Source organism: Suncus etruscus, chromosome 12 (genome assembly GCF_024139225.1).
Source record: "Suncus etruscus isolate mSunEtr1 chromosome 12, mSunEtr1.pri.cur, whole genome shotgun sequence".
NCBI lineage: Eukaryota > Metazoa > Chordata > Mammalia > Eulipotyphla > Soricidae > Suncus > Suncus etruscus.
Window position 1 is genome coordinate 32,767,115 of NC_064859.1, and position 25,157 is coordinate 32,792,271.

The window sequence follows — 25,157 nt, forward strand, 5'->3', positions numbered from 1 at the left end:
ACAGTGATACATCTTCGCAATGGAATACTACACAGCTGTTAGGAAAAGTAAAGTCATGAAATTTGCTTATACATGGCTAACCATGGAGAGTATCATGCTGAGTAAAATTAATCAGAGGGAGAGGGACAGACATAGAATGAGCACACTCATTTGTGAGATATTAAAAGAAAATAGTGGGGTTGGAGAGATAGCATGAAGGTAAGGTGTTTGCCTTGCATGCAGAAAATGGTGGCTTGAATCCTGGCATGCCATATGATCCTCTGAGCCTGCCAGGAGCTATTTCTCAGCGTAGAGCCAGGAGTAACCCTTGCGCGCTGCAGGGTGTGACCCAAAAACCAAAAAATATATTTTTTTCTTTTTTTTTTAAGGATATCCCAGCCTTTCAGCTTCTAAACTGCTTCATGGCTAGTGACTAGATAACTTCTTTAAATCACATCTTTGCTTTACTACATTCCTAAAAATTTACACTAGTTCTGTCCCTAGCCCCATCTATCTGCCTATAACAAAATAAACATCAAATCAATTTGTAGGAGAAAAGAAATTCAATTAATATGCACAGAGTCTATAAGTATATAGATTTGCCAATGAAGTGAAATAAGAGTATTTTATTCTGAACTAAAGAACTGGATATGTATGTGGTGCTTGGAGGAAAGAAAAAGACTTGGGTGATGAGGAGCAGGTGACTATGTTACAAAGACCAGATGCTCTTAGAAAGATTTTTTTGGTTCTAACAGTTATTTCTGGTAAAAAAAAAAATTTAATTCTAAGTGATACCCCCTACATTTTATTTCCTAAGAAGGTAAGGGAGTGATAAACCTCTGTGAGCCTGCAAGACCTTGCTTAACCTTAGCTCAAAATAATCACATGCCACAGTGACACATCTTGGAAAACCTGTTCTGAACATCTTGTGGAGGCCTATCTGTCAGTTCTGATCAACATTTTAAAAACTGGAATAAAAAAATGATACCAAGTAACAAAGGTAGAGATTATTTGAGAGTGTGTGCGTTATTAACATGTATGATGTAAAAATTAATATTTTTAACATCAAACCATCCACATTCACTTTATTTCTGTGATAAATAAAACTGGAAATAAAAAGAACTGTTTTGGCTTTGTTTTGTGCTTTAAGTGTAGCATTTCCACATTCCAAGAGTGGGAGAGGAATTCATCTTGGCAAAGAATTTATGTTACATTTGGGAAAACACTTTAATGGGCTCTTGGTTATACAAAGGTAGAGCACTAAGGCCAAGATGAAATGAACTTGATTAAATTGTCCTGGGAAATAAAGCAAATACTCAAGGACTTCTGTCTCTTTTGGTGGATCCTAGAAAAAGCAACTTGTTTAATGTTTAATATATTTTTATTATAACAATATGGCTACAATATTTTAACTTTTAAGGTTTTATTATACAAAGTTAATGAATCTTCACCACCATCATCCCTGAACCTTCACCACTGTCCTTGTCTCACTTTTAGTCTCTGTCTTCCTTATCTGTTGGAACACACTGCATTACCCAAAACAAAGGCTATCCCAGCTTCCTCTTTCCTTTTTATATATCCCTTTGACATATAAAATTAGTCTGGCTTATAGGTACTTTTGCCTCTCACTGGACCGACCCTCCCTCTCCCGGTTGATTTTAAACTGGTAAACAGAGGTTTTAGTTTGGTGGGCTCAGAAAGACCATGAGGCAAGAAGCTACCTGACGCCATGATTTTCTTCCTATGACTGGCTTGGTTTATTAATTATTTGAAGGTACTCTGCTTCAGACCACTCACAGGATTGGAAATATGGCATGGGAATTTATTTTACATCTGGCATCCAAACAGGGATCCAGGGACCTGAGAAGACCCCAATGATGTTGAGTAACTTGATCCTCTGGTGGATAATCACCATGATGATTCCCTCAAGCAGGACTGTATGTGCCGTGCCTTTCATTGGAACATCAGTGCTCATGGGCGCCCCTCTGAACGGTTTCATGTTGCTCTAGTCCAGTTACCTGCATTTCTCGCTCTGGACTGTATGTACCAGGCTCCCTAGATAATCTCCTATGCACATGACCAAAGAAAGGAGGAACGCATTCCCAGAGGTGATGATTTCTCAATCTAAAGGCCTTCCCAGGGCTGATAATTTATCATTCACTACTGGCAATAAACCAGAGAGACTTCTGTCTCCCAAGGATGGCAAGCCAGCTACCGCCTCTGTAGACTCAGAGTCTGAAAATGGCTCAACCAGATATACCTCCACGCCCCAAGCCTGGAGTCAGGTAGGCAAACCAGTGCTGGCAATCCAAGTCGTGGGCATGTCAAATAGTTCAATGTCCAGAATGGTTATGGATTTATCAACAGAAATTACACCAAAGAAGATGTCTTTGTTCACTGAACAGCTATAAGAGGAACAATCCCAGGAACTCTCTGTGTAGCATTGGAGATGGGGAGACTGTGAAGTATAATGCCATGAAAGAAGACAGGGGTACAGCAGCTGAGAACATATCCAGACCTAGAGGTATGTCAGTGAAAGACAGCTGCTATGCACCCAATAAACATAGGTTCTGCCAATACATCCCCAGATTTGCTCAGCTGCACCTCCACATATGGTGGCAGGGGACCCTTAGAGGAGACAGAAGCAGATGGTAAAGGAGAGAGAGCTGAAGACTCTGGGCAGCATTCCGGACACCAATACTCATTGCCTTTCTTCTATTTAAGGCACTTTGTGTAAGGACCTCAGCTCTCCAACCTGCAGCAGCTTATCAAGATCACTGATGGGGTAGAAACTAAAGAGACAGCTCATTTGAGGGGGACCATAACATGAAAATGAGCAAGTCCCTCCTCCCAGATTCTAGCCCAGGTACCAAAGACCTTTCCTCCCAGGTGATGTCAGTAGCTGAACACAGAAGGTGAAGATGAAGAAATCAAGTCCAGCCAAAGCCCAACTAAGGAGAAGCTGTTTTCAGAACCTCCTGCACATGGGTAACCTCCAAAAATTAACTTTCCTCTAGGTTTCTCTCTTAATCCTATTTGTATTGGTCACTATATTGTTGGTTACACTGTGTTTTACTTGTGTAGATCTTAATAGCTACTCTTTTGTTCTATGGCCCACTACAAACAGATAATTATGTATTTAACTCTAGTCATTTAATATTAGTATACATAGTTCTGCATAAAATTATTAGATTTTAATGATTCTTGGCTAGCCTAGTGAATGTTTCCCAATTATTGTGATGCTTGATTGTGTAAATGATTTAGCAACTTATTCTTATTTTGGTTTTTGAGCCATACCTGGCAGTGCTCAGGGGTTACTCCTGGCTCTGCACTCAGAAATTGCTCCTGGCAGACTCCAGGGACCGTACGAGATGCCAGGGATTAAACTCGGGTCCATCCTGGGTTGGCAGCATGCAAGGCAAGCGTCCTACCGCTGCATTATCACTCCAGCCCCAACCAACTTATTCTCAAATTAAGTATGTCTTCAAAAATGTTCTAATGTTTTTGTCCACAGAAGTCTATGGAAGAGGAATTTAAATACTGTAGACTCTTATTACAGTGCTCATTATGACAATTTTAGTAAACTTATTTTTAAACTATATATGTCTGCAAAAATGTTCTAATGATTTTGTTTAGAGAAGTAATGGAAAAGGAAGTTGGATGCTTTAGACTTGTATTACAGTGCTCAGCATATGTATAAGAACTTGTTTTCAAATTAAGTGTATCTTCAGAAAGGTTCTAATGTTTATATTCAGAGAAGTCTATAAAAAAAATTGGGATATGCTTAAGACAGGATTTGGGAAAGCTGATTGTTTTGAGAATGATGAATGAACAGTCTAACTTATGATGTTTTTACAGCTGAGTCTACCCTCACCAGCAGTGATTTCTAGGAATTAGAAATTTTCCTCTCCACTTTTTTTCTCTTTATTTCCTTAGCTTTTACCATGCCCATGCAAATTACCACCACTTTGTAGCTCCTTTCTGAGGTTGCTGCCTCTTGGGGAGAACAATAGAACAAAACTTATGTAGCTCTTCTCAATTTTTTAACAGAAAAGTTTGAATTGTTGGAACACCCTGCTTTTACCAAAAACAAAGGCAGTTGGAATATCCTGCTATTACCCAAAACAAAGGCATTCTCCAGATTCCTCTTTCCTTTTCATCTATCCTTTTGACATGTAAAAATAAAATGACTTGTAAGTACTTTTGTCTTTCACTGGACCCTCCCTTTCCGTTGAATTTGATCTGGTAAATAAAGAGAAGTTTCAGTTTGCCAGGCCCAGAGAGACCACGAGGCAAGAAGCCACCCAACTTCATGATTTTCTTCTTATGACTGGCTTGGTTTATTAACAGTTACCCTGTTTCACAACCACTCACATGGAATGGAAATATGGCGTGGAAATTTATCTTACACTTATCAGCCCAAATCTCTACCACAAATACTTGGTAACCTCAGTTGTTTTTGTTGTTTGGTTTTTGTTTTGGAGCCACATCTAGTGATGCTTCAAGGGCTTCTCAAAGAACAATTTCCTGGACCCATTTCCAGCCTTTGTAGAGGTTTCTCCCACACCAACAAGAATTTCAGACCCTAGTAGGAACCCATAGAGTCAGGTCAGTTCTGGCACTCCATCCAGGCAAGGTGTCAGTCAGATCTCACAGGTCAAAGTCTCCATCTCCTGAACCTTCTTCCCCTTCAGGCCTATTGTCTGAGCTTCTGACCAACTCAGAGTAGATCACAGGTTCCCATCGCCTCCTCTTCAGACTTAGGTGCTGTTACAAGTCCAGGTTTAAAGAATTTGCTAGATCCTCTCATAGAACTCTGGAAACTTGTAAACGCACTATTATATAAGGATATAAGCATAGGTCATAAGAAACTGTTGTGAACTTCTACTGTTAGGAAGTGGCTATGTGAAACTTCTGCTGAAGGGAGGCTGATGTTTGGGGGAAACTGCTGCTGAAATCTTGTATGTGGAGATTGTTAAACTCTTACAAATTGGGCCCGGAGAGATAGCACAGTGGCGTTTGTCTTGCAAGCAGCCGATCCAGGACCAAAGGTGGTTGGTTCGAATCCCGGTGTCCCATATGGTCCCCCGTGCCTGCCAGGAGCTATTTCTGAGCAGACAGCCAGGAGTAACCCCTGAGCACTGCCGGGTGTGACCAAAACAAAACAAAAAAAAAACTCTTACAAATTGAAGACAAGAGCTTAACACTAGAGACATCCAATGGTCAGCATGCTACCCTTAATCATCTTCTGAACACCGAAGTCAGTGGCAAGCCATTTTAACTATTAGTACTGTAACAGTTGGTACTCAACATCTAGATTATTGACAGCTCTATGGTGATCCTGAAGAGATAAGAACAGACATCAGAAAAATAGCCCAGGCTAAGTACAATGGAAATCTCTCTCCCAAAGCTGTTCTAAAGGCCCAATCCATACCTGGACTGAGTCCTTCTTTCAGTCCAGCATATATGGTCAGGTAAGATCTGTAAGACTCAGGATATTTTGTTTTCATACACTTTCTTTATGTCTTTCGATACATGCCTAGAAATTTCTCAATAGTTTTAAAAACCCAGGAAAAATCCTCCTGAGAATGCAGATTATACCAGAGGACAGAACATGTACATTAGTCCAAGACAGTTTAGAGATTTAATCATAAGTCCTCACTGTTCAGCCATAACATTCCCTTCAGGCTACAAATCTAGGCTTGAAAGTTTTCACACTTACAAGGAAGCCTCCCTCTGGGACTGACTAGATCTGTGGGAACTGGAACATGAGTTTTATACTTAGACAATTGTCTTCAAGGTCCATTTGACCCCCTCCACTGCCTTTGGGATTTATTTCTCTCTCCCAGCTCAAACAATTTACCTTTTCCTAGAACATCCCATAAAACAGCCAAAGATAAATTGGACAAGATCATGGATGAAAATCTCTTTGACCATAAATTTGCTACTTATTGCTCTGTACTTATCCTGAGCCCTTGGGGAGGGACAGAGGTACATTTAATTCAAGAAATAAAGAAAAACTTTATCCAGGGACTAGGGGTCATTAGAGACATTGTTGCTAGCCTATGGGCATTTTCTTTACCTTCACAAACTGGCAACATTAGATTTTAACTTTGCAAAGAAGGAAGTCACTTCGTGTTGCCTTAGTGAGGAGGAAGTTGGCTAATTTAGGTTTTGCTCTTGCAAAGAAAACAACAAACTTTGCCTTCATTGATGCCAGGTAGGCGTCAATGGTCTCTATTATAACAAAATATTGAGTTTTATGGGCCATTGCCAGCTTAAGGAAATATAATTGATTTTGCCTCTACGTTTGCAAGAAAAGACAACAAATTTAGGACCTGTTCTTGTACAAAAAGATAGTGATTTCAGGTTTGACTCTCACAGTGCAGGTGGTAAATTTAGCCTACGTAAGTGCAAAGAGGATAACAGGAATAGGACATGTGTTCAAAGAGGATTGTTAAAAGATGATTGATTTTTGTTCTGCTCTGATGTGAGAGGGATTTGAAAAAGGAAAATGTTTGACAACTGTTTCCCAGCTCTCTGACTATGGACTTTTAGTGGTATCTTAATGATAATTAGAAAAATCAATTTGACTCAGAGTAGTTTCTAAGCAAACACCCAGTAGCAGGGGAGAGTTCAAAGTTTCACCTACAGATTGCATGATTTTGCTGATCTCTGATCACTGACTCTGGATTTTCAGCTCTGAACCAGGTGGTGACTTTAGGCCTGCTAAACAGTGGACAACCTTTTGTTCTGAACCCAATAAAAGTCGAGGAAAATGTCAAGGGTATATTTATGCTTTCAAATCACAGGCTTGTAGCAATTTCCAGGCCCTTTCAGGAAAGGTAGGGCCTCAAAACAAAAACGAATCCTTTCTACTCACATTATCTATTCTCACAGATTAGACAAAAAGGGACTAAGACTAAGAGACTGCTCAGATAAATTATAGAGGCAAGATATCTCCCTCAACCCCCAACAGAAGTACCCTTTGGACATCCAGTTTTATGATAACTTATTTTTTCATAGCATAGGCATGAGGCCGACCTCAAGCACCCTATGGTGCACAGGCACACTTTATGAGTCTTTTTCTAAAAGTGTGGAATCTGGTTCCCAGCAATAAGAAGATTCAGGCCTCAAATGCTCTAGCATTGGAGAGCAGTTACAATGCCGGGGGCCTTTGGCTGTTTAAATTGTGAGGTGACTCAACCTACCAGGAACCTACCAGGCAGCAGGTTGTGTCCTCAGCTTTTCATCCAGAAGGCAATCCAAAAGCCCACATAGAACAGCATTCAGAAATAATAAGAGATAACAGATTCTAATATTAGGGTGCCCTTTCTGCCCATAACATAGGTCAGGGCAACTCCACCAGCAGGGTGTCATATTTCTCATTACTTAGGTTCCACAGGTAAATGGAAAGAATCTGGTCTTCGGCTCCACCAATCAGGAGGCTCAGAGGAAGTTAAGTCGTAGAGACATTTAATGCATGGGACTCACAGCACTGAACCCTGCACTAAGTGGGCATCAGGTTTTACTTGTACAGCAAAAGAAGCAGAAACTAGTTGAACAGCTTTTATGTTGAAGCTCCTTGACCCAGAAAATCTCAATCAGATCATATCCAGTTGGTAAGTGTCTTTAGGTGGTGACATCACCATGGTCTAGTGTATAAGCCAGTAATATACCCAATAAGCAAACAGTAGTCCACTGCCCAGACTCTAGGTTCAGTACTAACTTGTTCTTTGCAGCTGAAAAGTCTAGGACTCTCCCAGCCTCAGCAGTAAGGTGGGAGAAGCTCATTTCTTGGAACCCAAAGCACAGTTAGTCCCTCAGAACCACATGTAATTTGCTTTTCTTCCATATATTAGCCCATGTGATAATGTCCTATGAGTTTATTCTGTTATTTCATTGTTACTCTATTTTCTTTATATTTAATTTTAGATTATTTCTAACTGTCCTATCTTTAAGTTCACTTTCTTGGCCCCAGCTATGTCTAATCCACTGATAAACTCTTCAAAGGAATTCTACATCATTCTTTCAGTTTATTTTTAGCATTTCCACTCGACTTTTTTTTTTTGACTGTTTATTTTGGGTTACCTTGGAAATGCTCAAGACTCACTCCTAGAAGCATTCAGGGAAACATGTAGTTTCTGTAGGTCAAACTGAGTTGGTTTAAGTGCCTTACCTGCTGTACTATCTTTTCAGTTCCTTCATTTGATTTTTTTTTTACACAAAATGGAATTATAGTCAGAATGAAAAAGGAACAAGGAAATGCTACAATGTCAATAAATCATAAAAATATGAAAGAAGTTAGTCAGAAAATACCACATATTATAAATTTCCATTGATATATCTAGAATGATGAACATATAGAAACAGAAAGTAGATTATTGGTTGCCTAGAGATATAGGATAGGGGACAAGTGAGAATAGAGATTTAGTAAAGATCATAAGATTTCCCCATTTGACTGTTTTTAAATAGTTTCCATTTCATTGCTAAATGCCAACCTAACCCCGAGGCCAGAGAGATAGTATAGAGGTAGGGCATTTGCCTTGCATGCAGAAGGATAGTGGTTCGAATCCCGGCATCCCATATGGTCCCTCAAGCCTGCCAGGAGTGATTTCTGAGCATGGAGTCAGGAGGAATCCCTGAGCGCTGCCGGGTGTGACCCAAAACCAAAAAAAATAAAATAAAATAAAATAAATATATATATATATATACCTACTAGTTTAGCTTGGCATTTATATATAAATATATATTTATATTTATTTATATATATAAACTTATATATATAAATGCCAAGCTAAACTAGTAGGTTCTTAAACATATTAATCATTTTAAATCATACCAATATTTGCTGCAGCATTATTTACAATAATAAAGATATGGGAAAAGCTAAAATGCCTCTCATAAATAATTAGATAAAGAAAAAGAAGAAGCATTGTTTTAGGAGAAAAAACTAATCCTCATGAAACTTCATATAACAAAATCAGAGTAGTTGTGATTAGTTCAGAGCTACGAGCAATCAGGAGGTTCTAGGCAGCCCAGGAAACACCTGACAATTCTGCATCCTCCTAGTATAAAAGCAGCTTGTTTTTTTGGAGGAGGAGATTGAAGACTGGATTTAATACTGGATTTAATACTGGAATTAAGGTCCAGTATGACACGCAAAGGTGAAGGAGGAATAGGTGGCTGCATGGAATGGATTCTGAGTCAAATTCCTTGGTTTCCCCCCAGTTCTGCCTCTTTCTATCTGTATGGATATTTTTTTCTGAGTTCCTGGAATGTTATTTCCTTATCTGTAAAGTGAGTTTAACAATAGTTCTCATCTCAAGGTAAATGGGAGAATTGAGATGTTCTAATAAATGTGCACCAGGAATGGACAGAATAGACGGTAAGACCTAGCTCTCAAAATTATTAAAATCAAGATGCTCTCAACAAATCACTAAGAACTCAGCAACAAAATATATATTTAAATCATTAAATGGGCTTCATTAAGTGAAAATAAACCTGCAGGGGCTGGATCCTATCTCTGTAACTAAAAAGCCCGCCCTAAAATAGGAGACCCTGGACTGGATCCCTGGGACCACCCACCTATGCCAAGATCTACTTGATCCTGTGATTTCTAGTGTCAAAAATTATTTCTGGCCACACAACAGCCAGGTATGGATGACACCACAACTAAAGATTATCTTCCCAGTGAACACCACAAGGAAAAAAAATCTAAGAGAACTAGACATGTGAATTAAGCATATGGCAAGCATATGGTCTGAACACCACAACAAAAGGAATACCACATCTATTAGGCCCTGCAACCTGACCCCCACTGAGAGAACCACAACTAAACTTATGACCCACAGTTATACACAGAAACATCAATAAAGGGAATAGAAGAGGGGAAATAATTTAAAATTTAAAAAGAATAAATATCTCTATGAGTATATACTGTATCCTAAAATATTAATGCTAAATCCTAAAATATTATCATGCTCATGTGTGAAAATACATTTATTGACAACTCTTTCCAAGCATAGGATTCTAAATAACTGATTATATTGACAGTATTATTTTTGAAACTATGAGTTACTCATAGTATACTTTCTTCCAAAGAAGAAAATATGGGGGACAGGGAGAGTCACAGTGGAACACAGCCTGAATACCACCTTCACAGAGTGATGTCCAAGGCCAATGCCAACTGTGATATTTAATCTGTGTGGTAACACTTTATCTTGTTGCCATCCTCCCCAGAATCCCAAACTCCAATCTTAAAAGGAGAAAGGACTCAGACAAATACTCATAAAGGAGTTTACTACATATTGTCCTATCCTTGCACTTCAAAGCCATGAAAGTCATTGTAGATCAGGTAAGTCTAAGAAACTGTCACAGCCAAGAGAATGTAATGTAATATAGTCTGAGATTAAAACTAAGAAAAAGTGAGAGTCAGAGAGATAGTAGAGTGGGTAAGGTGCTTGCCTTGCACAAGGCTAACCCAAGTTTATACCCCTAGATGGTTCCCTGAGCCTATCAGGAGTGATCCTTGTGTGCAAAACTAGAAGTCCTGATCACAGCCAGGTTTGGCCTCCTATAACTCATTCCCAACTTCCTGTTTCCCTATCCTCTTCTTTTGGTGTGTAAAAGCCCACCTGGCTTACAGGGCCTTCCTCCACCCTAGTAGTGGGTGGGGTTCTGGATAATAAAGAAAGGAATCTGCCTGGGAGCTAGAGGCAGCTTGGCAGAGAAAGCTTAGGCAGCGCATGGCAGAGAAAGGCCATGAGCAAAAAAAAAAAAAAAAAAAAAAAAACCAGACTAACTCCAATGAAACTTTAACTCACTGGCATGGTGTATTATTTCTTCACTGGTATCCTGCTTCATCAGACCGGTCTGCCTGAGGGTTTAGAACACTGTGCCTGGGGCAGCCTCACCCAACTCGTGGATATATTTATATTTCTATTCTACAGCCCCAAGCCAATAATAATATAATAAAACTAAGAAAAAATGAATCAAGTATAGACTTCAGTTCATTGTAATTTATGATAATTGTTCATTCATTGGGACAAACGAGATGTTAGCAAAAGTGGAGATTGGAAGTGAGATTTATGCAATTATAGCTATGTAAATCTACAACTAAAATGCAAAGTCAATTTCATAAAAATATCAAGATTCTATGCTCTTGATGATGAAAGGGCTTACAATCCAAACCATTCATTTTGCAAGCCCAAAGTGACACATGATCTTTCTCATGGTTCTGTCAAGTGACTGCTTAATGTGGGGAAGGGAGAGATTACCAAATTCTAGCCACTCAGCAGTCTGGGACCATCATGAGGACTTTGTGGCTGATTCCTCACCCACTTCCTAACCCAAGAGTTGGGTCAGCCCAGTTCTGCTGCAGCTACAGTGGAGTAGTGATGCCATTGAGTTTATTCACACCCTGAACTTGCTGCCTGCTAGGAACATCTAAATGATTCTCGTGACATCAACAAGGAAGTCTCCAACAGTAGCTGGGAAGCTCATAGTCAACTCATTTCTTGCACCATCTACCTAGTAAGAACAGATTCCCCTGGATTAAGAGATCAGTCCACAATAGGCACTCCTTTTCTTTCAAAGGTCAATTCCCATTTGAGGTTGTCATCTGTGCTCCTAAACAACTGACCATAGAGGGCCTTACAACAAGACCAATAAAATTCATTTATCTTAATTCAGTGATTTAATCACTGTCTCTCAATACTTCTTAGGAACTGAGGCAGGTAGAAATCAAAGTTCCAACCTTCCAACCTTCCAATCAAATGCTTGGTCATTTAGGCAATCAATACTGCCCCTCTGGAAAAGTTCAAAGTCACTTCTTTAAGTTCCAAAGTATCTGACTCTTAATAAGTTGATGACGTTAGAAAATTAATTGTTCTGTGCCAGAAATTTTGATGATGAAAAAATCAATATACACACACACAACACACACACACACACACACACACACACACACACACACACCCCTAATGGCCTTCCCCTGTAAAAGAAAAGACAGGATTAGAGAAATAGAAGGTTTGAGTACATGCTTTGAGTTCAGTGCCCAGTTCTACATGGTCCCTTAAGTACTGCTAGAAGTAGCCCCTGGATACTTTCACAAATAGAGAGAGAGAGAGAGAGAGAGAGAGAGAGAGAGAGAGAGAGAATCTTTTGGAAAATAATGGGACACCTGACAAATGGAACATGTCAAAGCCACTTAGAACTGAGATTCCTAACACAGTTGCTCCCTGATTTTCCTAACTGTAAAATGGGTGTGACACAGTATAGCACCACTTCCCTGGCTAAATTTAAAGGCACCTGGAAAATATACTTCACTGCCAGTGATAATTAATCCCAAAGGTCCTGGCTGGAGACTGCCCAGTGGCCTAGGGATAATGGGCAGCTTCACAAAGGAAAACTAGTCAGTCTATGGCAGAGAAAATTGGCAAGCCACAAAATATATATTCCCTGAATACATTTACCTAAGTATTTTAAAGATTAAATCTTGGAGGCTGAAGAAATATATGGTAAGGCACTTGCAAGTAAATCACTGGATTCAATCCCTGGCACCCCATATGATCCTCCAAGTCCCCCACCAGGAGTGATCCTTGAGCCAAGATTTCACCTTAAAGCAAAACAAATCAAAACCCAACCAATTTCTTAAAGAGAGTGCAGGACCTAGGGAGAAGGCTCAAAGAGCTGCAGTACATGATTTACATGTGGTTCCCCCAACCAAAAAAGAAATTTATCATGAAGAGAAAGCAGAAAAACCAGAAAGCTATAGAACTATGTTCCCTTTTCTATTCTGCAGTGCAGAGAAGTGTGACAAGCAAGACTTCAGCAGAACAAGCTCTGAAGAGGCCCCTGTTGAAGAATTCTACAGGCCTCCATCATTTACATCTTGTTCCTGGTGGAGAGGGGAAGTTGAAATTCTACAGAGACATTAAAGCTCCTGCGCTGGCTGCTGGTCCTCAAGAACCCATCACTGGACTGACAGATGCTTCACTCCCTTGAGAGAGTATGGGCCTTGTGGAAGCTATTCCATACTCTGTCCCACTAACCAAAATAAGAAACCTTTGTTTCCATACTGGGGTTAGAACCCAGGACCTCTCACATGCCAAGCATGAGTTCTGCCATTGAGCTACATCCGTAACCTTAAAAGCTTCGGCAGTATTAAACACCAGCAGTTGCAATATATTTCAACTTCCTTTAACCCACTTCTTTTGGGGGGTTAGGAGGATCAGCAGTAGTGCTGGAGGTACCACAGGGTGCTGGAAATTGAACCCAGGCCTCCTGCATGCAAAGCATGTACACCATCTCTTTAACTCAGTTCTTGCAACACGTAGTTACCAGTGCACAATTCATGTGGCTCACACATTTATATGACGTCAGACCCGCAGATGAAAATCAAAAGACTGAACCTGGATTGGCAGCATGCAAGGCAAATGCCCTCCACTGTGCTATGGCTCTGGGTCCAATAGAGACTTGAATTTTAACTGGCTGCTCTCTCCATCCCCTATTCCAAGCTTCTGAGAAAAATTACTCTGGTGATTCATATCACTTTCATGCAAGGAAGATGCCACATGGTTTCTGTAGCACTTCAGAGTGGGAAAACTTGACCTGTCATCCAATCCCCCCCCCCCCCCCCGAAACCCTCAAGTCTTTTTGAAGGGAAGGCCTAGTGTTTGTTAAAATGTGAATGCCTGGCCTGGTGCCTGGCTCACAGGACAGGAGGGTATGCTTGGCTCTCTCTGGCTGATTTCTGGAGGTTTCTCTGCAGACAGGCATGAGTTCCATGCACCATAATCCCTCAGTGGATAGACAGCAGGACTAAGGACTGCTGAGTCTCCCCTTACAGTCTGGCCGTGGCAAGTTCCAGGTGTTATAGGAGACAACTTTTTCTCTACCTGAGTTCTGTGCTACAGAGTATTCCAGTCACTCAAGAAAGAATAGAAATGGAGAGAGGTCCAGGCCCAAAGATAGTGGCCAGTCTTCCCTTGGTGTGGCCATTTTTCTGACTGTAGCAAAGTTCTCCCATCAGGACTCCACAAAGTTCTCCGGATTCTTCTGGCTCTTGATTCCAGGTTCAGGGTCCTGAGGTAGCCTGAAGAGCCTCTCCCATTGTAAACTGACTCAATTCTCTGACTGCCTTTCCAGAACAGGTCAGTCTCAGCCTCAGGCACCTCCACCCCACTTCAGAGGCAGCAACAGCAAATAGTACTCCAGCACCTTTGCCCCAGCAGGTGATACTTGCCAAGTAGAAATAGGATTGGTGATAGAAAGCTGAATTAATTCACTGACCTTGATTTCCTCCATTTTTCTGCATTTCTTGAGTCGTCAGAATGTTCTACTGCATAGGTGAGAAAAGTGACTACCCAGTAAGACATGGGGACATAGAGGAAGGAAACAACAAGGCTGGAATCTCATGCACTGAGAGGCAGGGTACATCTGCAGAGGGGCTTCCAGGTACCATCTGTTCTGGCACAACCAGACACTAGGACATTCTAACTATTTTTCTTAAAATAAATTTTGGATTTTTTTTTTTTGTTGTTGTTCAGTTGATTTTACTTTGGGGGCCACACGAAGCAGTGCTCAGGGTTTATTCCTGTCTTTGTGCTCAGGGCCACTGCTGCCAATGCTTGAGGGGCCACATGTGATGCTGTGGTCACATGATTGACCTGGATGATCAAACACAGGTCGATCTTGTGCAAAACAACTGGCTTTCATCCTTATACTATCTTTTTTGTCCCATCTAGACCAATTTAAAGAGAAGAGATTTAAGTTCACAGCAAAATTGAAAAGAAGGTTCAGAAATTTCTCATAGATCCCTGACCCCACATATAGCTACCCCCATTATCGGCACATATATACACTACATTTGTTAACCAAGAATAACTCAGATTGACACATGATTGCCCATAGGCAGATGAGGGTTCAGCCATGTGGAGCCCAGTTGTAATCAATCCACCGGAGATTGAACAGAACTGCTCCTAACAAACCAGACTCTTACTTAAAAGTCTTCTCTGAAGAAAAATTTAGGCTAAACTTAACTTAGTCTCTGGGAGATACAGATATCAAGTAGCTGGAATTTGTTTTCAGGAGATATGGCACACAGAGGATAGTATCAGGTCCGCTTTCTAAAGGAAAAGCTGACACTGTTGGCAGAGAACACCTGTCTGCTTGGTCTGGCCAGTGATCTCAGACCAACACTTAGACTGGAGACCCTGGGGAGTGTGGAGAATACCTTCTTCTGTGGATTCTGCTGGGATAGAATGCCTACTCTCCAGGGGGCCACGCCAGCGTAGAGATCTATGTGGTGGGGTATTTGCCTTGCAGAGTTGGCCTCAGTTTGATCTCTACTCCTGCATATAGTGCCATCAAAAAAAGAGCTCTGAGCACAAGGCTAGGAGTAATCCCTAAGCTCAGCAGTATATAACTTAACTCCTACACTCAGAGATAAACAAAAAAAAAAATACTGGTTAATTCAGAGAATCAAACTGCACACATATTTTCATTGTCTTTAGCATCTAACTATTTTTAATAATGAATATAGAATTCTGTGCTAGAAAAAATCAATAAAAGACATTTTAATTTAAGGAAATTGGAAGTTTGGTAGGTTTTCAGATTCAGCCCATGTTTCATTGTGTAAAATATATAAACCATATGACTATTATGTATAATAAATTAATAAAAGTGTATTCTGATATTAAAACAGTTAAAGACATTTTGAGGGCCAGGGCCATCACACAGAGGGTAGGGCACTTACCTTGCATGCTGTTGAACTGGATTCAATATCCAGCATCCCATACAATCTCCGGAGCCCACCAGGAATGAGTTCTGAGTGCAGAGCAGGAGTAAGCACTCATAGTGTGAGCACTTCTAGTGTGGCCCCAAAACTAAAACTAAAAACATAAACAACTCCCCCCGCTCAAAAAAATATTAAAGACATTTTGAGAAAATATTTAGTTTATTTAGGATTGGCTGACTTTTTGCAGACTATATGTCATGCCCAAAATTAATTACAGCAGGATGCCAGACATGAGGCTTCACAGTATTGCTTTTATCCTGGATTCAGTTCCCAACATAGAATAACTGTAATAGCTATAGTAATAATAATTCATTTCAAAGAGATCTAGGTGGCCTCCTCCAGGCTGGCTACAACTGAAGTCTCATAAGAGACCTATATGACCACAGGAACCAAGTCATCTTTTTGACATGAGCCTCACATTAAAAAGTCACAGGGCAGGTCCTCCAAATTCCAGGCATTTACTGGGGCCCAATCTGTTTCTCACAGGGGAAATTCAAAGGTGTCTTGTCAGTGAGAAAAGGCATGAATTATGAATTACTAAATATGACTATTGCTTCTCCTGAGCATCACCAGGTAAGGCCCACTCATCAGCTAAAGTAATTTTTAAAGAACAGAACCTAAATATATTTTCTCCCACCCCAATTAATGTTTTCCCCATTCAATGATTTTCAAAAATATACTTGCTACTGAAGCTTTTCTTTCTCTTTCATCTTGTTAGTTTTTCTATTTTTTAATAACTGCCTTTGTTCTTCCTGAAACAAATGTATTATGATCAATTGTGTCAACTATGTGATATATTTCCTTTAAATAAATTTAAAAAAAATAAAAAATAATATGATTTTCCCCAGACACATAATACTGAGGGATTAAGCCACAACTGTAGGAAATAAGAAATACTTTAGATTCCAGGCCCCTGCCCCTGGTCCCTTTCTTTTCTTGGCAGGTCTCCAGTATCTCATCAACACCACCTCAGCTGATAAAGTTTTTCTATAATTCACTTGACATTTCAATGGCATTCATAGCAAATTCAGTGGAATCCATGGCATTTTTTGCCCTGAGCACCAACCTGGCTGTCACTAAAGTTTATATTGTTGATGCCATACACCACTTCTAGCTTTGACTGCTAGCAACAAAATATGCAGGTTTTAGTAGTCACGATATCTGCTCAATGAGGTTATCAGCACATATTTTGACTATGGCCACTGCTCCCTTATAGTATACTGAGACCATCTGACCTAAGGGTGTCATTCCTCACCATATTGGGCTTCCTCTACTAAGACTGCCCTGTTATCCTCACTTTGTTAGGAGGTAACCTTAAGCTGCATTTGCAATAGCTACTTGTCTCTAAGTGCTTGCTGTGTGAGTGTGTGTCCTTGAACATGCAGCATACAATATGCTGTCTCTGAACACCGATGGGAAATGTCTCTCCTGACCAACATACTGGGCTTTCTCTATCAAGACTGCTCTGATATCCTCATTTCACAGCTTGTCTCTAAGACCCCAAGGGTCTGGTTTCAAGGCCACTCGAAATCATCACTTCTCAATCACCATCAGCACCATACACACACACACACACACACACACACACACACACACACACACACACACACACACACCACTACCATCATACAGAGGAGAAAAAGTAAGAGATTTAAAACCACAGTTTTCTACCTTAAAGTGAACTTTTTCTCCATTGGCAATCTTCAGAGACTCCATATCACATTAATCTATATTTTCCCCCTATAAATAAATATCTGCTTTCATAGAGTCCATTTGTTACTATTTAAAGTTCTTTTCATTTCTTCCCATAGCCCTAGCACATTCTTAGGCAAAGTGGATACCTTAAATCTCATGTGGATTTGCCACCACATAACCATTCCTTTGTACACAACTGTGGTCCTGGGAGCTTTTGCCACACAACTATTGTTTGTCAATCAAACTGTACCCACAGCAATCCCATCCTCGTTTGCTCTGAAATAGTCCACTTCATATCCTGAGTTATCCTTTGTCTTTTAGCTTCCTTCAACACAGACAGACACTATTTAATAACCAAAGACAATCAACCTGCCAAATTGCTCCACTAAACTGAGAAATCTAACCCTCTAAATTTTCATGAGACTAGGTTTCTTGGGGATTTTTTTCAGCTTGGAGTCATTTAATACACATATCTCATTGGAATTTCACTGGGATTACTCTCAGATAATATAATACTTTTTTGGTAAAATTAACATCTGACTATATAAATTTATCTAATTAATGTATATGAAATGTCTTTTTATCTCCTAGTGTTCAATTCTAATTTTTTTTTAGAATTTACAGTAATCATTCATTTAGGAAAGTAAAAGAAGCAAGCACTGCATGGGGTGAAGTAAGACATTTATTTTGTGGAAGAAGAAAAGAATAGACAGTTTCTCAGTGAGTAGGGATTCCAAGGGAGAAATACTTTTATATCTTCTAAAATAGTGCCCCTTCGTTTTCATTAAATAGGTCTTTAACCTTTTAAAAATGTTTGTTCTTGTCTAGTTTTGGTCTCATATTTGAGTTGGTCTCATAAAATACATTTATAAGGAGGCCAGAGCAATAGTACAGTGGTTAAGGAGTTTGTCTTGGGTACAGTTAACTCAGTTTCAATCCCAGCATTTCATATGGTTCCCTGAGCTTATCAGGAGTGTTTCCTGATATTCCTGAGCAGGAATGACCCCTGAGAATGGAACAGGAGTAACTCCTGAGCACTTCAGAATATATATATATGGGCCCGGAGAGATAGCACAGCGGCGTTTGCCTTGCAAGCAGCCAATCCAGGACCAAAGGTGGTTGGTTCAAATCCCGGTGTCCCATATGGTCCCCCGTGCCTGCCAGGAGCTATTTCTGAGCAGACAGCCAGGAGTAACCCCTGAGCAATGCCAGGTGTGGCCCAAAAACCAAAAAAAAAAAAAAATATATATATATATATGTATATGTATATATATACATACATATATATAACACATATATATCACTTTATAATTTTCTTTTTTTAATGCTTTAGATAACAGAACAATATATTTTGGAGATATCTTCTTTTCTTAATACATTATATTATTTATACACCATAATTTATATAATATTTTATAATACAATTCTTTTTTTTTTGAATTATGAGAACAAAAGATGCAAAGAAAGAGGACAAGGTACAGTTACAGTGGAAGGACAATCACCCATAACATAATTCTCAGAAGAAGTCCCCTTGCTGATATCTTAACTTTGAACTTTCAGCCAAAGAACGTTAAGATAAAATAAAACAGAATCCATGTGCGATTATTTTGTCCCTCGAGTCCCCAGATTGTAGCACATTATAATATTTCTTAACAGCACACAATGCAATCTAAAGCCATCAAACTTACGTAACTCCTTTAACTTTAGAGGCATAGTATTTTTTACATTTCCATGTACATGAATATTAGCTTAAGTTAACCTCAAATTTTAAGTGGGTGCATTTTAAGGATTAGAGTCAAAGGAGCACAGTAAAAACGTTGTTAGAGTGGCAATTGTTGTTTGCATAGGCCCACCAAAATATGAGAGGCATGGAAAGGAATAACCTTGGCCTAAATACAAAGAGATCCTACCCCTGAAGTTTCCTGGCATAAGACCAGCTCTAGGCTTCAGGCAAGTTATCGTCTGATCCAAGACATTGTCCGTAGTGCAACACACTTTTCACACAGTCTCTGTTGTTAGTATCATGTTTCTGTATTAAAGATTCTGGAATCTGCATGTCCTACATTGAAGTCATGATGTGGAGTGTCTTCTCGTTTCACCTCACCATGAAAGAGCAATGCAGGAAGCCCTTTCCTGTAAGCAGGTTGTTGTTGTTGTTGTTAAGTCTTCTCAGTGTTAAGGGAAGTCTCTTTTGAGCAGGACGATGTCTGAGCAGTGGTAGGGTCTTCCGTGGTAGAGGATTGCTTCCAGGTGATGTTATAGACAAACCTCACAATTAAGGGGCAATACAGCAAGCCCTGTCCAGTAAGCAGGTCATTGTTCTTGTTGTCTTCTCAGTGTTAAGGGGTGTTTCTTTTGAGTAGATAGATGTCAGAGCAGCTGTAGGGTCTTCCCTGGTACAGGAATGCCACCAGGTGATGTTATATACAACCTTGGATGTTTTGTAAATGTCTTCTGTAGATCAAGGGGTGAATGGAGAATGCCCATTCTTCTGAGGCCTGTGCCTGGTCTTTATGTCAATGTTCAGGGTGTAAGGTCTCATTGCACTACAAGATTTGTGTGTTCCCATCTCTATTAGATAAGAACCTATTGGTATGTATAGTATTTTCCCATTTTAGTGTGCCTAAGCAAACAAGAAATAAAGCCACGTGGTGCTATCAGATATATGGAGACGTAAGAATATTTCCAACAAGACCCATGACTTGGTTCAAACATAAGTATTAAACTGAGGTATTCTTTCTCACCAAATTCTATATTGAGCAGTTCACAAAGAGAAGATAAAAAACATGGGGGGCGGGATCGTCACTGTATAAGAAAATATTCAGCAAAAGTTTATAGACGTCAAAGAAAACACCCATAAAATGTTGAAAACATATAAGTGTCTTTTTTATGCCTTTTAAAATAGTTGGGTGGGTGTTAACTCCAGGGCACCACTTTGGTCTGTGACTTAGGACTCTACAGTACTTAAGTTAGAAAGGGTAAATGAGGAGTAATGATGATAGGAATTAAAGAAGTTAAAGAGAAATATGAACTTATGAAGGGGTATGCAAAAGGGCAGAGTACAAAATGGACATTCTGCATACATAAAAACATAATTCAATGATAGTGAGTACTATTAATGTTTCTTGTGTGAATACTATTAATGTTTCTTTTGTGAGTACTATTAATGTTTCTTGTGCACGCGGGGGCGATAGCCCCCGCGCGATTCTGAAAATATAGACTGGACAGAGATTACCAGTGACTTCAAGAAGCTGGGAGGCCAGAAGTTCAGAGCCCCACCCAGACCCTCCTTAAGGAGCTGAATGGATAATGGGGGAAGGCCTAGGGTACCTTCAAGCTCCACCAAGGGACCCAACTCACTGGCTTGCCCAGGCATGTGGCCCAGGAAAGCCCTGGAGATCTGGAGCAAGGTGGTAGAGGGGTGCTGGGGTTACCCAAGTCCCGCACCCCCACTAGGCCTGGTCAAGCAGACCTCCAGCATGGTGGGGGCCTGCCAAACCTCCTCCTGCTAGACTCCCGGCCTATAATTTTTTTGATGAGTCTAAGAATAGGCTTAAATTCTCTGAAAATTTTGAATTTCAAAATTTGAAGAATTTATAAATTATCTGATAAAGCTGTCTAGTCTTGAACACTACAGTTTTTTAAGACTTCTATTAGGAAGAGTTCTATTGTCTCAATTATTGTTATTGGTCTATTTATTTTTTCTATTTATTATTTTCTATTTTTTCTATTTATTTTGGGGTCTATCTTTTTTTAAATTTATTTGAATAAAATGCATCACAATTGACATAACTGATCATAATACATTTGTTTTAGGAAGACCAAAAGCAACATGATTTTAAAAAATAGAAAATTGAAAGAAAAACTAAAGAGATGGAAGAGAAAGGAAAAAAGAAAAAGTTCAGTAGCAAGTATATTTTTGAAAATTATTGGTACACCAATGAACTCATTAAAGCACTTGTAGAAAGTTTAGTAAACTCTTCTTTTATTTTTAAAGGATAAAAGTTTAAAAAAATACAGTAATAATGGTGCAAGAGTGGCAATTGTTGTTTGCAACAGCAAAATTGTTGTAGGCCCAGCAAAATTGGTTTTGTTTTGATAAACAGACAAGACTGCCAAGATTTCCTTAAAATGTGTCCATTGATTTCATATTAGCAAATTAATTGGCATAGAGACATTCATAGTAATTTGTTTTGGGGTTTTTGTTTTTATGGGGGGTCATACCCAGTAGCGCTCAGGAGTTAATCCTGGTTTTGTGCTCAGAAGTCACTCCTGGCAGGTTAGGGGAACCATATGGGATGTCAGGATTTGAACGAGGGTCCATCCTGTGTTGGCTGCTTTCAAGGTAAACGCCTTATAGCTGTACTATTGCTCCAGCCCTCATAGTAATTTCTTAAAATACATTGCATTTCTATGGAATCTATTGTAATTTCTTCTTTTTCTATTTTGATTGACTTTGTAAGGGCTCTGTCTCTATGAACCTAGCTAAAGGTCTGTCAGTGTTGTTAAATTTAAATTTTTAATTGATTTATTTATTATTATTTCATCTTTATTCAGGCACCATGGTTACGAACATTTTTTTAATAATGTCTTTATTTAAGCACCAGGATTACAAACATGTTTGTAGTTGGATTTCAGTCATAAAAAGTACACCTTCGGGCCCGGAGAGATAGCACAGCGGCGTTTGTTTGCCTTGCAAGCAGCCGATCCAGGGCCAAATGTGGTTGGTTCGAATCCCGGTGTCCCATATGGTCCCCTGTGCCTGCCAGGAGCTATTTCTGAGCAGACAGCCAGGAGTAACCCCTGAGCACCGCCGGGTGTGGCCCAAAAACAAACAAACAAAAAGAAAAAGTACAACCGCCTTCATCAGTGCAACCTTCCTGCCACCATGACCCCCTTCTCCTTCCTCCACCACTCCCTGCCTGTCTTCAAGATAGGCCCTCTATTTTTCTCACTACTATTGTGATGATAGTTGCCATGTGCTGTGGTAAATGGCTTTGACTATATTGAGAAAAGTTCCTTCTATTTTGTTGAGAGTCTTTATCATTAATAGGTGTTGGACCTTATAAATTGCTTTCTCTGCAACTACTGATATGATTATATAATTTTTATTTTTTTCTTTTGTTGAGATGGTGTAGTATGTTGATTTACATATGTTAAACCATCCTTACATTCCTGGAATGAAACCTACTTGGTCATGGTGTATAACAGGGGCTGCGAACACGAGGCTCCCGGCCAAAATGAATGTGGCTCTTTGCCTCTTATCACTCTTTTGTATACTGTGGCTCTTTGCCAAGTTTGGATTTTGTCCTGCTGCTTCTGAGGAGGGACCTCTGAGCGTAGTTCCGCCCCCTAGGCTGCGTCCTCCCATCTCCCATCCCTCGGAAACAACTGCATGAGCCAGCGAGTTGGAGACCCGTGTGTCACATGTTGGGTACCATCTGGCCGTTAGTTCTTAGTGTGGAGGACGCAGCACACCCTCACCATCACTGCAGGATTTTGACCCTCACTCAAAATGGCAAAATGCAATATGTGTTTAATAGATTATTGTTAACATTATATGCTTTTGTGTGAGTATTTGTCTGTTTTGGCAAGTCACTGCATGGTGTGACTCTCTGACTCACAGTTTAAATTTTTGGCTCTTTGTGTCGAACTTGTTTGCCACCCCTGGTGTATAACCTTCTTGATGAGGCTTTGGATCTTATTTGCAAAAATTTTGTTGAGGATCTTTGCATCTGTGTTCATCAGAGATATTGGTCTGTAGTTCTCTTTTGCTTTCTCTGTCTGCTTTTAGTATCAAGGTGATTTAGTTTCATAGAAACTATTTGGAAGTGTTTCTGTTTCTTCAATTTCCTGGAAATTCAATCCTGAAAAGGATTGGTAGTAATTCCTCTTGAAAAGCTTGAAAGAATTCATTAGTGAATCCATCTGGGCCTAGGCTTTTGTTTTTGGGAATACTTTTGATTACCATTTTAATTTCTTCAATAGTGATGGGTCTTAATATTGCATTAGCCAGAATGCATGTGTAGAAACAATAATGATGGATCTGTTTAGATATGCTAAGTCATCCTGATTCAACCGTGGAAGAATATAGGAGTCCAAGAATTTGTCCATTTCTTCCAGGTTCTCATGTTTTGTTGCAGAATTTCTCAAAGTAGTCTCTAATTACCTTTGAATCTATAGTGATCTCCCCCTTTTCATTTCTAATCTGGTTAATTAAGTTTCTCTCTTTCCCAATCTTTGTGAGTTTTGCCAGTAGTTTATAAATATTGTTGTTTTTTTTTTTTTTCAAAGAACCAACTTTTGCTTTCTTTGATCTTTCAGATTGTTTTTGGGTTTCTAGTTCATTAATTTCTCCTCTAAACTTTGTTATTTCCTTTTGCCTACCTATTTTTGGGTTCATTTTGTTGATCACTTTCTAATTTTATAAGCTGTGTCATTAAGTTATTTATCTAGGCCCCTTCTTCCTTCTTGATGTATGCTTGCAAAGCTACAACTTTTCCACCTAGTACCACTTTTGCTGTGTCCACAAATTCTGATAATTTGTGTCTTCATTTGCATTTGTTTCCAGGAATCTTTTGACTACCTCTTTGATTTCCTCTCTGACCCACTGGTTGTTCAGTAGTGAGCTGTTTAATTTCCAGGTGTTAAAGTTTTTCCTAGTGTCTCTTTGTAGTTCACTTCTAATTCCAGTACATTGTGATCTGAGGAGGTAGTTCATACAATTTCTATCCTCTTGATTTTATGGAGGTGTAGAATTACATATTAATTATAAAGTACTGAGTGGTGGTGAATGACGATGAGATGGAGCCTTTCTCTGCCAGCCCAGGCCAAGAGCCTGCAACCCCTTCCAGCGGCAGGTCTGCAGGTTCAGGGCAGCGGCGATGAAATGATCCACAGGCAGTCAGGTTCAGGAGACATTAATCTTTATTATTACTAGGACTTGCCACTATGTGTAGTTTCTGTGGGGGGTTTATTTTATTTTATTTTTGGTTTTTGGGCCACACCCGCAGTGTCAGGGGTTACTCCTGGCTCTGTGCTCAGAAATCGCTCCTGGCAGGCTCAGGGGACCATATGGGATGCCAGGATTTGAACCACCGAACTTTCTGCATGCAAGGCAAATGCCTTACCTCCATGCTATATCTCCAGCCCAATTTTTGTGGGGTTTTTTTTTCCATGTGTGGTTTCTAAGATAACCTTTTAAGCAGCCTCTTAAACTGCCCTGAATTTAATTCTGAATCTGCCTTCTCTCCATGCTGCTTACTTCTGCTGAGCCTTCTTGAATCCTCTCCTGCCCCTGAGGCAACCCCTTTGTTACCTTCCATAAACCCCTCCCAGAAGTGGGCTGGTCTGCCTCTCCAAGTGAGATTAGCATTTTAGCCTGGGAGGTGTTATATGGAGGTATGTTTTATAAGCCAGCAGCATGTTGTCTATTCTGAAGAATGACCCAGGTACATTGGAGAAGAATGTGTATCCATTTTTCTGTGGGTGAAGAGCTGCACACACATACACACACACACACACACACACACACACACACACACACACACACACAGCCACTTTATTCCATTTCTCCTTTCAAAGTTAGTTAGAGCCTGGTTGACCTATTAAGGGTGGTGTTGAGGTCTACTATTATTGTGTTGCTATCGATGTCTTCTTTCAGATTTGTCAACAATTGTAT